General features: G+C 37.8%; 1 protein-coding gene across 4 annotated transcripts in view; it reads left to right on the top strand.

Moving 5' to 3' along the window:
• Positions 1-2,130: 2,130 nt before the first annotated feature.
• Positions 2,131-12,660, top strand: part of lef1 (lymphoid enhancer-binding factor 1) — a 99,018-nt gene continuing 88,488 nt past the window's right edge. For 2 of the 4 annotated variants that reach the window (XM_055204542.2, XM_055204538.2), the window contains exon 1: positions 2,137-2,196. The gene's annotated coding sequence lies outside the window, so the exon portion shown is untranslated. Of the gene's footprint in view, positions 2,197-12,660 lie in introns of all 4 variants that reach the window. The other 2 variants (XM_055204537.2, XM_055204540.2) reach the window with 2 other exon arrangements.

Raw genomic sequence — 12,660 nt, 5'->3', positions numbered from 1 at the left:
TAGCCGGTATAGTAGGGAATGATCTCCATACTCAAAGACCGTAGGTTTTCGACCGCTCGGCTGTGGTCTGTGATATATGAGCTCAACCAGGTGCTGACATCCAGCCTAAAGGAGCCGTTTAGGGGTTATTTAGACGTAGCTCAAGTTTACTCCGTGATTCACACCGGCCGACTGATGGCGTTGAGTTACTTAACATCTAGAAATCACTGTTAGCTTCACTTTGGGTGGTTTGGTCGCATTAATCTTGGTGTGAAAGGGCTTTTTTATTGCACCAATAATTTCAGAAAAATAATGTAGCCTATGCTACTGTTGTTTGAAACATTATGAAAGTGCTGGAATAGAGTTTGTAGTATCTTTTTCCTGTAGTGTTGTCCCTGATGTTTTCTGCATAAAGGACTTAATGGACCTGCTGTTGACCTCTTTGTGCGTTCCTAGGAGTTGAACCATGGCGTGAGTGCCCTTATCTGGTCAAACTGGGCAGTGGGGATTCTTGGAAGCCACTCTCATGTAGCGATGTTATCAGCCAGCTAGTTGTAGGGTATCTGCCTCATCCACAACAGCATCTTTTCCGGCGGCCTTAGTGGTAAGGTTGCCGGTGAATTATATGGGACGATCGCAAAAAGGCTTAACTTCTTCCTGATAACCTGGTCAACCAAACCATAGGGAACCAATCATTTTCCAGCTTTGGGAAAATAAATAAATAAAATCTAACAAGCTTGTGGGTGATTATATAACAGCCGTGAAAATTGTTCTTCCTGATTACGAATTGAATATCTGTGTGCATAGGTTATGCTACACATTTCACATGTATTTCACATTTAGGGCATTTAACAGATGCGACTCAGAAAACATACATTAATTTGTAGTATAGAGCATTATATTATATATAACAAATAAAAGTCAGTTACCAACAAGCAACTATTAAGGAAAACCCATTTATTTGTATGTATAAATGTTATTTTTTATTTGTTTTATTATATACACTCATCTAAAGGATTATTAGGAACACCATACTAATACTGTGTTTGACCCTCTTTCGCCTTCAGAACTGCCTTAATTTTATGTGGCATTGATTTAACAAGGTGCTGAAAGCATTTTTTTTAGAATTGTTGGCCCATATTGATAGGATAGCATCTTGCAGTTGATGGAGATTCGTGGCATGCACATCCAGGGCACAAAGCTCCTATTCCACCACATCCCAAAGAGGCTCTATTGGGTTGAGATCTGGTGATTTTAGTACAGTGAACTCATTGTCATGTTGAAGAAACCAATTTGAAATGATTCGAGCTTTGTGACATGGTGCATTATCCTGCTGGAAGTAGCCATCAGAGGATGGTCATAAAGGGATGGACATGGTCAGAAACAATGCTCAGGTAGGCCGTGGCAATTAAACGATGCCCAATTGGCACTAAGGGGCCCAAATTGTGCCAAGAAAACATCCCCCACACCATTACACCACCACCAGCAGCCTGCACAGTGGTAACAAAGCATGATGGATCCATGTTCTTATTCTGTTTACACCAAATTTGATGAGACTCATCAGACCAGGCAACATTTTTCCAATCTTCAACTGTCCAATTTTGGTGAGCTTGTGCAAATTGTACCCTCTTTTTCCCATTTGTAGTGGAGATGAGGGGTACCCGGTGGGGTCTTCTGCTGTTGTAGCCCATCCGGCTCAAGGTTGTGCGTGTTGTGGCTTCACAAATGCTTTGCTGCATACCTCGGTTGTAACAAGTGGTTATTTCAGTCAAAGTTGCTCTTCTATCAGCTTGAATCAGTCGGCTCATTCTCCTCTGACCTGCTGCATACTTCTAAACCAACAAGTGTGGTGGTGGTGGCCTAAGACTTTTGCACAGTACTGTATATTATATATTATAAACAAGATAAACATCTAAAAGTTTTAGATTTTAGTGTATACGTGATAACAAAAACAAATCTAGCATTAATGTTTGTGATTAAATCAAACTTCAGTCAGTCAGTGCTTCGTAAACCTTTTTGACTGTGTTAGACCTTGCCCCATCTCTCTTGGTAAAAAATTTGCTTTTTCTTAGCTGCTATGTCTTGATTCTCACATTTTTTTCTGCGCCCTTTGATGTTCTTGCTTTAATTCAGAATCTAATGAAATCTGTGGTGTGATGTCTATCAGCTGTGAGATCAGAGATCCCATGGTGCATTGCGGCATGCCCCCGCATTTTGGTGAGTAGGAGTGAATATAGCTGTGAAACACTGGCAGTTGCCCATGGGGCCTTCTAAACATTCATATAAAATACAGATCAGAAATGAATGTTTTTCTTAAAATTTGTACAAAAGCGTTAAAGTGGTAGTTCATCCAAAAATCAAATTTACGCCATCTTGCCCTCTTCCTCATGTCGTATGAAATTCAAACAATAAACTAGAAGTTTAGCAAAAGGGTAGTTCATACAACTCATGTAAGTCTTCTGCAGCCATATGGCGGCATTCGTGCCTTTTTTTAAATGGTTCTTTAAAGAACCTTTAACATATGAAGCACCTTTCTGTTTCAAGAAAGGTTCTTTAAGGTGAAAAAAAGGTTTGTGACCTTTTTCGTAAACTTTCGTGACCATGCGTCTCATTTTTCCTGGGTGCGTCTACCAGAAATCATATTTGTCGACCACATACGTCATCGAGGTTTATTATTTCAGGTTATATTTCAGAAACTGTTAAGTATACTGTTACATTTTAAGGTAAGAATGAAACTACAATGATTGTATGTTCTTAACCGAAATTTGAGAATCTCAATGATGTATGTGGTTAACAAATACGACTTCCGGAAGACGCACCCGAAATCCTGGCCAGGACGCGTCCCACATATGCTCACCTATTAGTGTCAAGTAGCTTAGAAGTATCCTAACTCATGTTGGATGAGTTGTTTGGGTAGACCAGACTTGATGGCCTGTGTCTGCTGTCAGTGAATCAAAGCAGGTGGTTTCCCTTCCAATGAGACGTCTGCAGCAAGAGGTGCGCTCGCGGGCGAACAGGTTATGGGGGAGCAATGATAAAAGTCAGGTTGTAAATCAGTTCTCCATCTTTATCAAAGGCATATTTCATACGTGTCTTAAAAAGGCCATAAAAAGATTTCCATCTGTGTGGAAACTACACAGGATATGTGGCGTGTGCTCTTAGCCATATATTAATGCAGTTTTCACAGACATGGGAAGTCATGTTCAGGCACAGACGTGTGGAGGGGAAACCCCAGTGTCTTTGAGCCATGGTTTATGTGGTAGCCCCTCTCAAAAAGAGCTCAATAATTACTTTTAGCAGCAAATTTACATGCAACAATCTGGAAAAACATGTAAGCGCCATATCTGCAAATTATTTTTAAACCAAATCTCTGGTTGTAATTCTTGGGAATTGATAAAAGCGAGTTTTCATACTTTTGTCAGATATTTATCCTGTGAATTAAAAGAGAACAGGAAAATGCAATGAATTTAAGCTCTGTGTATAGAAAATGTATAGAAACATCACTAGTTTAATGTTCAATATTAAAAAAAATAATAATCCAGAAAATATAATCTTCAGAATTTAGTTAATGCAAGTTAATATGACCACCAAACTATCAGTATCGGCAGATATCAGTCTGAATAATCGGCTATCAGTATAGGTGGAAAAGTTTTTTATCGGTGCTTCTCTAGCCTTGAGACCAAATAAAATGCTAATTAAAAAGTTTTTGCACTTTTGGGTAATAAGATTACAAAAAAATGTTAAAGGGCACCTATGGTTCGATTCACGATTTTAAATCTCCTTTGGAGTGTTAGTGTGTATTAGTACATGTTACCAATATGCAAAAGGTACAAACCCCAAAGTAAACGATGACGCGAGTTATCATCTCCAACGTAAATCTCTTTTCTTGGACTACATACACACGGATTGTAGGCAACAGTTTACTTCCTGGGATTGGTGATGTAGTAAAGACCGACATTATACTAATTCCTCCCGATTCGGACTCACAGCCTGTAAGTTAACTCCTGTTAGCATTGCATTGTGAGCGAATCTTTCAAACATGAAAAGGAGCATCACATTTCCGGCTGACGTCAGAGATATTCAGGGCAATCACATCATACAGATTAACCGTCCAATCAGGGACACAGTGCTTTTCAAATTGATAGGTTTTGTACAAAATCCGTGCGTTTCAGAAAGAGAGGGAAATCTGGAGCTACAAAAATTTACAGTATGTAGAAAATCATGCGTTTTTTAACCATAAACCATGCGAATACATTGTATTATACCAAATAAACAAAATAACTGTTTTTTTAGCAGTGAAATAGGTGCATATTAATGCAAGTTAATATCGGTATCGGCAGATATCAGTCTGAATAATCGGCTATCAGTATCGGTGGAAAAGTTTTTTTTATCGGTGCTTCTCTAGCTTACTTAGGACCAAATGAAATGCTAACTAAAAAGTTGTTTTGCACTTTTGGGTAATAAGATTACAAAAAATGTGTTGAATGTGTTTGGTGTGTGGTTAAGTCATAATACCCTTAAATATCGACAAAATCTAATTTTACGAAAATGTTGACTTTTAAATTTTATAATGTTTTTTCTGGAGAATTGATAAAAATATTGATGAATGCACTCTGCATATTTTGTCCAATCAGATGCATTCACCAATATGAATGTCCCTGACCTTAATAAAACCAAATTAAATCAACTTGCAAGTATTAAATCATAGTTGGCCAAACTTTTGTTTAAATAAGAAATTAATTAACACAAGAAAGTACGGAAGCCGAGAGAGGACATGCACAATTATTATTTTGCTTGCTTGTTTTCTCGTGATCACGACTTAATTTCTCGGTATCTCGAGAAAACAAAAGTTGTTTTCTCGTTATCCCGACATGATAATCCAAATGTCATAATGTACTGTCCATAATATTTAGTGTATTTTGAAGTGGGCTGCTAATGCATATGAGTTGGGGTCACCATTACCACACGCGTAGCTAATGTGTAGCCGATAGACTTAATAGATAAATAAAGTCATATTCGTGAATTTAGGGACCATCTCTGAAGTAATACTGTACACGTTTCTATCGTCAATAGTATTTAACAGTTTATTTATTATTAATATCAAAAATCTAAAAAGTGTGCATTATAGCTGACAACCATATAATCAGGTTGGTTTTGTGACTGTTTGTCTTGACTTTAAGTCATTCCATTTAAATGCTGTTAAAAGTAGAAATGTGTATATTATTGACTAACTTAAAGACGGTCCCTAAATTCACCACTGTAAAATTGTAAATATTGACAAATCTATTTCAGCTTGAGCGAATCTTTGATCCAAGTAAAATCTAATTTGTTCATCTATGCTAATTTAGCAAATTATGCTTTTGCTGTTTACAAACAAAACAACACGTTCTATCAAGTGCACGTAAGCTTTAATCACATCTTAAGAATACAACTTTTGTTATGTCGAGATCACGAGAAAAAAAACGTTTGTTATCTCGAGATAACGAGATATTAAGTCGTGATCACGTGAAACAAGCCAGCAAAAAATAATAATAGTGCATGTCCTCTCTCGACTTCCGTAAGAAAGTGCACGTGTAAGATGTTTTTTTTATTTTGTACGCTCTCTGTAGGCACCTGCAAAACGTTGAGAATCACAAAAACTATTAAAGCTACTAATATCTGAGCAGAGAAACTGCAGCTACAAAAACATGATATGTTATGACCTAAATGCTTTATTAAAACTGACATGGCATAATTTCTACAGCATATCAGTTTGAAACAAACAATTATAACAGAGCTAATTTCTTAATTTTGTTGCAAAGCAGCGAAATGATCGCGGTAGATTCAACAGACATGCTCAGATTTGGTGCTAATGAGATTTTTAAAGGGCCGCTCCTCTATGACTCAGAGGAAAAGGTCTAAAGTGAAGCTTAAAAGCCATGAAGATAAAGAACGTGGAGTTAGACTGAGATCTGTAATAGCATTGAGTAGTTTACCAGCTTTATCCGACGGCAAGACTGTGCTTCACTGAGGCTTTGATGTGCAGACTTACCCATGAATATAAGCATGTACACACACATATACAGATGCAAAGGTACTGAGTTTGTGTGTTAAGCCTTTGTTATATTACAGTTTGTAAAATACTAAATATAGCCTACAGTACATACATGCATATATATATATATATATATATATATATATATATATATATATATATATATATATATATATATATATATCCTACAGTATATTATATATAGCCAACAGTGTGTGTGATGTGATATTTGAGGGATGCAGATACGTGTGCAGCATCTTAATTGCAACCCGTCAGTTATTACCCAGTTTACAGTGTAAGTTTATTTGTCGGCACAAATTTACCCTCGCTCCCTTTGCGGTAAAAGCGGAGAGACGTGTTTGTTACATTTCTCTTAATAGGCTTGCCTTTCAAGGTTGTCGACCTTGGCTCTGATGTAAGACCCAGACACCCTGACATCAAAGCACATAGACTTTCTTTAGATAGATTTCTATCTCCAAGGAGGCTAGTGACTGGGCAGCAATCAATGAAGCATTTCTCTTTGATCTTTTTGCAATGATGCCAAATTTCATTGAGGCCAGTCACTTGCTAGATTTCATTATGTACCATTACGTTCATCTAGTTTTATGATTGCGAAAATTTAGAGCCCATGTGCAATAAGGAAAGATGGTGCATCTTGTAAGAGCTTTTTTCCCCTTTTGAGAGCACTAGAGGTACACCTGTGCCTGCGCACACACACATACACACTCCTGGCCTCACAATCCACTTTAATATAGACACAAGGACATGTTTGGGGTGAATGCAGGTGCACCCAAGGAGAATGGGGGCATTCCCCCCAACAAGACATCAACAACCCTCAGCCATTTGTTTGGACTATAGGGGCCACCTGTGGCCCTTGACTCTCCTGATTTTACCCCTAACCACATATACCTGCAGCAGCGAAACTTAAATAGAAACTTGAAGCACGCAGGTGTAGATCCTTCTGATTGGTGCTTTACGGTTGCTGTTAAACCTGTGAAAGTCAAGCCACCATGCCAAGAAATCAATATAGCAGTTCAACATCTCTCTAATGTGCTGCCCACGTCAACCCAAAATTAAATGTCTGGACACAACAAATTAAACAATTGTCAGTGAATTTATTTAGTCTTTCTTTACAGAATCATTAGAGAGCAGAATATCATTGATGGTGGGCTGTTTTGATATGGCCGTTATGGAACCACCATGAAGGCCATCCTGACTGGGAAACCATTATCATTTCAATATCCTAGCAACTACATAAAACAACCTAGCATTGTGGCTGTGAATTTGACACTTGTAAGTACCCCTTAACTGTTTCTTAAAGAAATTGAGAAGCTTAATTAAATCTTTTTTAATGATTTAAAATTTGCAGCACAAGAGAAAGTGATGTTCTTTTGCTATTATGGGTGTGCATGAGATTTTTTATGATAATATTTTAATTGTTTAATGTGCAAAATCATATTATCGAGTAAATCGTTCGCTTTATCATAAATAACATTAAGTGTCCACAAATTCACAGTGTGAATTTACAGTTTTGACAAATTCGCTTAAATTTTTAGTTTAATCAACTTGAATTTACAATTCATTTGAACTTTCTTGACTAATAAGGAGTTGCTATAAATTATAAAAATTAAGTTAGTGTAAGTTTATTTTAACATTATAGCTGTGTCCCAATTTGAAAGCTGCGACCTCCGAAGGTGACCACACTAAACACGAAGCAGTGCGTTCCTTGCTCTAGATTACTCGCGGGATTTAACTTTGTGTCATGACATTTTTTTGCTTGAGTTTAATATTTTTTTAACTTGCGCGAAAACACGTTTGAGGCGAAAAGCACATGTTTTTGCCGCAATCACGCCACCCAATTCGCGTCATTCGCATCGACCCGCACGAGTTCGCCCCATAAGATCGATTGCTTTACAGCAACGCAACTGAAGGTCAGTAAGGCCGTCCCAATTCAAAGGCTGCTTAAAGTGCACCTATTTTATTGCTAAAAAACAGTTATTTTGTGTATTTGGTATAATACAATGTGTTCGCATGGTTTATGGAAGAAAAACACATTATTTTCTACATACCGTACAATTTTGTAGCTCCACATTAGCCTGCCTTCCTCAAACGCATTGATTTTGTACAAAACTCATTGATCTGAAAAGCGCTGTCCCTGATTGTCCAGCTAATCTGTACATTGTGATTGGCCTGAATTCCTGGAAATGTGACGCTCCTTACCATGTTTGAAAGATTCGCTTACAATGCAATGCTGACATGAGTTAATTTACAGGCTGCGAGTCAAAGCGAGAGGAATTATGATAATGTCGATCTTGTCCACGTTCACAGGCCCAGGAAGTAAACTGTTGCCTACAATCCGTGTGTTTGTTGTAGTCCAAGAAAACAGATTTACGTTGAAAATGATAACTCGCGTCATCGTTTAACTTGGGGTTTGTACCTTTTGCATATTGTTAACATGTACTAATACACACTTACACCCAAAGGAAATGTAAAATGGTAAATCAGACGATAGTTGCTTTTTAAAATACGACCTCACAATACGTCATTTTTTCTCCGGGCCGTGAAGGATAGAACGAATAAATCCATCATGTGTGTATTTAGCAGAAAAAAATCACCGGTTTAGTATTATAAGTTATGTTTTGTATTAATATTATTCTGTTGTTTTTTAAGTTATATTTTTGGCTTTATTTAACAGTGAGTTTAGAGAGGACAGGGAGGTATGGGATCTGCAAATGACCACGAGCCGGGAATCGAACTCGCGTCGCCGAAAGTGTGAAAGCACCACATGTCGGAGCGCTGCCCACTACACCATCGGCTCCAACAATATTATTCTGTTTATGTTGCGTATATTTCTAAGGTTGATTCATTTGATATACTGTTGGTTAGTTTAATCTACATCAACATGTCATATTTTCTAAAATAAAATTTGTGGTTCCATATTTAATTTAATAAGTCAGAAACGTCTCCGCTGTGTCAGCAGGTGACGCAAATTATGGATCCTCCGAAGGCTGGACTGTCTCAATTCAGTTCTCTTTTTGGACTTCGGGAGGGCTTCGAATTGGGACAGCTTATTTTTATAATTTATAGCAACTCATCCCTAGTCAAGAAAGTTGAAATTAATTGTTTCAAGTTGATTAAACTTAAAAACAGTGCAACAATGAATTTTTACAGTTTGCGCATTCAGAGCGTGATGCAGCACTTGATTAAGACTTCAACTCAGATTTATTTTTAAAAAAGTTATTGGGGAAAATACAGATATTACCAACATCGATTTTTTTTTTGTTACCAATATCACCAATTAGGGGTGTGCGATCTTACATTTAGTTGCTTAGCAGAAGCTTTTATCTAAAGCGACTTAGGAAACAATAAAGTGATTTGTCATAGGGAGGCAATACTACAATAAGTGCTTATACCAAGTTTTCACTATTCCGAAACAATACCTGTTAAGAGAGAGAGAGTTAATTTTTTTTCAATAATAAAAGCACATTTATCCAGTTCTCCAACCTTACACATAACTATAAACATTCATATAACAATTAAACAGGTTGCTATTTCCCAGTGTTGCACACGCTCCTTTTATATTCTGTCCCCTGAAGCTCATAGCTTCTGTCTGCTGTAGATGCTTGTGGACCTAATACATCAGACACTCACACAAAGCACACAGGTGGCTGGCCCGCGTCCAAAACACCGATATGGAAGCTACCTCTGAATGACTCGCGCACACACACGCACTCATAGAGAGAGATAATTCCCCCTCGCCCACATGAAAGAGGCAGGCGGTGGGCCGCTTGCCAGGTCTCGGCTACCTGGAGACAAAAGAGCGGCACCTCGGGGTAGGTGTAGATGATCATCGGGGGCCAAACATGCTGACGGATGGTATCTAAGACGTGTGTATGTGTGGCGGTGCGTGCATGCGTGAGTATACAGATGTGTACATGATACGGGGTGTGCTGACTCTTAGCTGTAAGTGTGTGTGTGTTCCCACAGTGATGTTCAATCACAACCTACAATTAATCTGGCCAACATTCAGCCTTCCCTGTGGGCAAGACCTCAGCCTGCCATTGATCCTTGTAGCAGGGGGGCGGCGGGTGTTTGAGGGAGGGTAGGTTTGATAGACTGGCCAGTTAAATAATCATACCAGCTGTACTTGAGTACTGTTTGGACTACTACTGTAGTATTTAAGATAGCAGGCATGTATAGTAAGAAATCTCGGTCGCACTTTGCAATATGCTTTCACGACTAATCTTAACAAACACAACCTTAATGTAAAGTGTTACCGAAATCTCTAGTCTTCTTGGGATTATTAAATGCTAAATCTGTAGAAGTGGCGTAGTGAAATAAAACTCAGTAATGAGTTCATAGCTGTGATTTATCATAAACAACCAGAATAAAATGTAAGCTTAAAAACTATTAAAATGACAACACTGAAACTAATGGGGCGTACACACCAAATGCAAAGCGTGTATTCGTATCATGTTCCTCGCTCAATATATTACTTGCTGGATTTTACGTTGGGTCAGGCGAATTTTTTCAACTTGTGCGGAAGATGCTTTTGAGGCAAATAGCACATGTTGGCCACCAATTTGCGTCATTCGCATCGCCCCGCACAAATTTGAGTAAATTCAAGTCTATTCGCGTTTTTGGCATTGACTCTCTGTGTTATTTATTTGCGCAAAACCTTAAATTTGCGTTTGGTGTGTACGCCCCTATAACTGTACATATTAGTAATTGACCTTTTCTCAACAAATAAAATAAATTATTAGATTACTGATGAAGTGGGAAAAAAAAATACTTTTTTTTGTACATGATATGCATTAATAAAGGGGGTCGCACACCGGCCGCGCAGCTAAGCTTCGCGCCGCATCGCGGACAATTTGGAGGTATCGTAAACCAGAAGTGCACATTAAATAGCGCAAGCTTTGTCAGATAGCGCCTTCTTCAAAATGCAAAATATACGTTGGCAGCCAATGTTAATCGTTAATGAATTGGGACAAATATGATGTTATTTAATGTTAAACTATGTGAGTGGCGCTCTGTGGCGCGACAGGGATTTGAGCAACTACCTGAGTCGTAGCTGGGCGCCGCAGACAGGCGCCACCTGTCGGCACCGGTGTGCGTTAACTCATAGAAAGCAATGTGTTCGAGTTTTTTAGAACGACGCAGCGCTGAGCTGCGCGTCCTGTGTGCGACCCTCTTAAAACGTTGCCCTACAGGAAGTGACATCATACTTGCAATAGCTGCTCTAATGATCACAGGCATCATGCCAGGTAAAGTTGTATTATTAACAGTGCAGGTTGTATGTCATTAGCGTTCTGTAGAGTCAACTGCAAGTGTGAATTTGTAATGATGTGTGTTTAAGAGAGAATTGGAGAGTATGTGGAGGCTTATCTGCGCTTTAATGTTACATTCCTCTAATTAAAAGCTCTATCAGTGGCTTTGAAGTTAATGAGTCAGTGTGGTAATGGGGAAGAAGAAAAACAAGAGGAGAGTTTGTTTAATCAACCTTATCTATGTTTTAAACTATATTTTTGTGGCATACTTTAGCTTTTCTACACGTGCTTTTGAGATTTTATTACTTCAACGTCCACATGAACTTTGAATGTGAACAAACAAAATTATCATCTTACCAAATAACCATTAGTATTTCTAGTGTGTGAACCTATTTTGTTGTCAGGCCTGAGCTTACAGTAGTTGGCAGCCCATGGCATGAACAGCGCAGAGGGTTCTTGTTGGTTCAACCTAAACAGGTAAATTTACTGTTTGTGTTGAGTTAATTCAACTCAAACTCAAAAAAGTTGTTTATATTGTGTTAACTTACTATTTTTAAGTTGAATTTAATTCAAAATTTTAAAGCAACCAGGAAACTTAATTTTTTAAGTTAAAACAACAAATCTTATTTTCTGTATATACATTAAATGCTCTTTTGATAAAAGATAATATCATACTGCATCGGGTTTACCAATATTTATAGATAATGTAAATATTTGAAGAGTTCAGATGCAAAACCATCTAAGTGCGTCTGACTTTTTTTTGTAAATGAGCATTTTATCTTATGTTTAGGTTCAGTAATTTCACTTTGATGGCAATGAAAAGTTTATTAGTCAGTAATTAAAATGCCTTATTTTCACAAATATCACAGTTGCAAAACCACTAAATATTCCTGAATGGTCTGAGGTCGGAATTAAGTATTTGATGAATTTATATACGTGCCAATACCGGGTGTGCCTCATACATCTTGAAAAGTGAACCTGCTGGCTCTTTGATCGCCCCCTGGCTGCAGTAAAAGTCATAAACCCGCCCTCTCCATGCAAACGAACGGGACTCGGCTCTAAATAAAAAAATTAATGACACTTCCAATAAATTTTTCGAAAGATGGTTTTGGTCCTTTAACCCATTTGTGCCTGATGGTGTGTCCTGAAACATTACATCTACCGCCGGTTACTTTTATTTCATGTTTCTAAGTGCTACAAAGGCTTAGATATTAAGTTTTTGTTAGACGTTGACAATTCTTAGTATTTTTTCTGGAGATAAGGGTATTTAGCCTAGAATAACATAGGTTTTAAGCGTTTTAGGAGTAAATGGGTTAAGGTAGTTGTTATAACGCTTATATATGTTAAATTGTTAATTTTTGTGATAAGTTTCATTTT

This window comes from Misgurnus anguillicaudatus, chromosome 3 (genome assembly GCF_027580225.2).
Source record: "Misgurnus anguillicaudatus chromosome 3, ASM2758022v2, whole genome shotgun sequence".
In the NCBI taxonomy this organism is placed as follows: Eukaryota; Metazoa; Chordata; class Actinopteri; order Cypriniformes; family Cobitidae; genus Misgurnus; species Misgurnus anguillicaudatus.
This window is presented reverse-complemented; position numbering and strand designations above follow the sequence as displayed.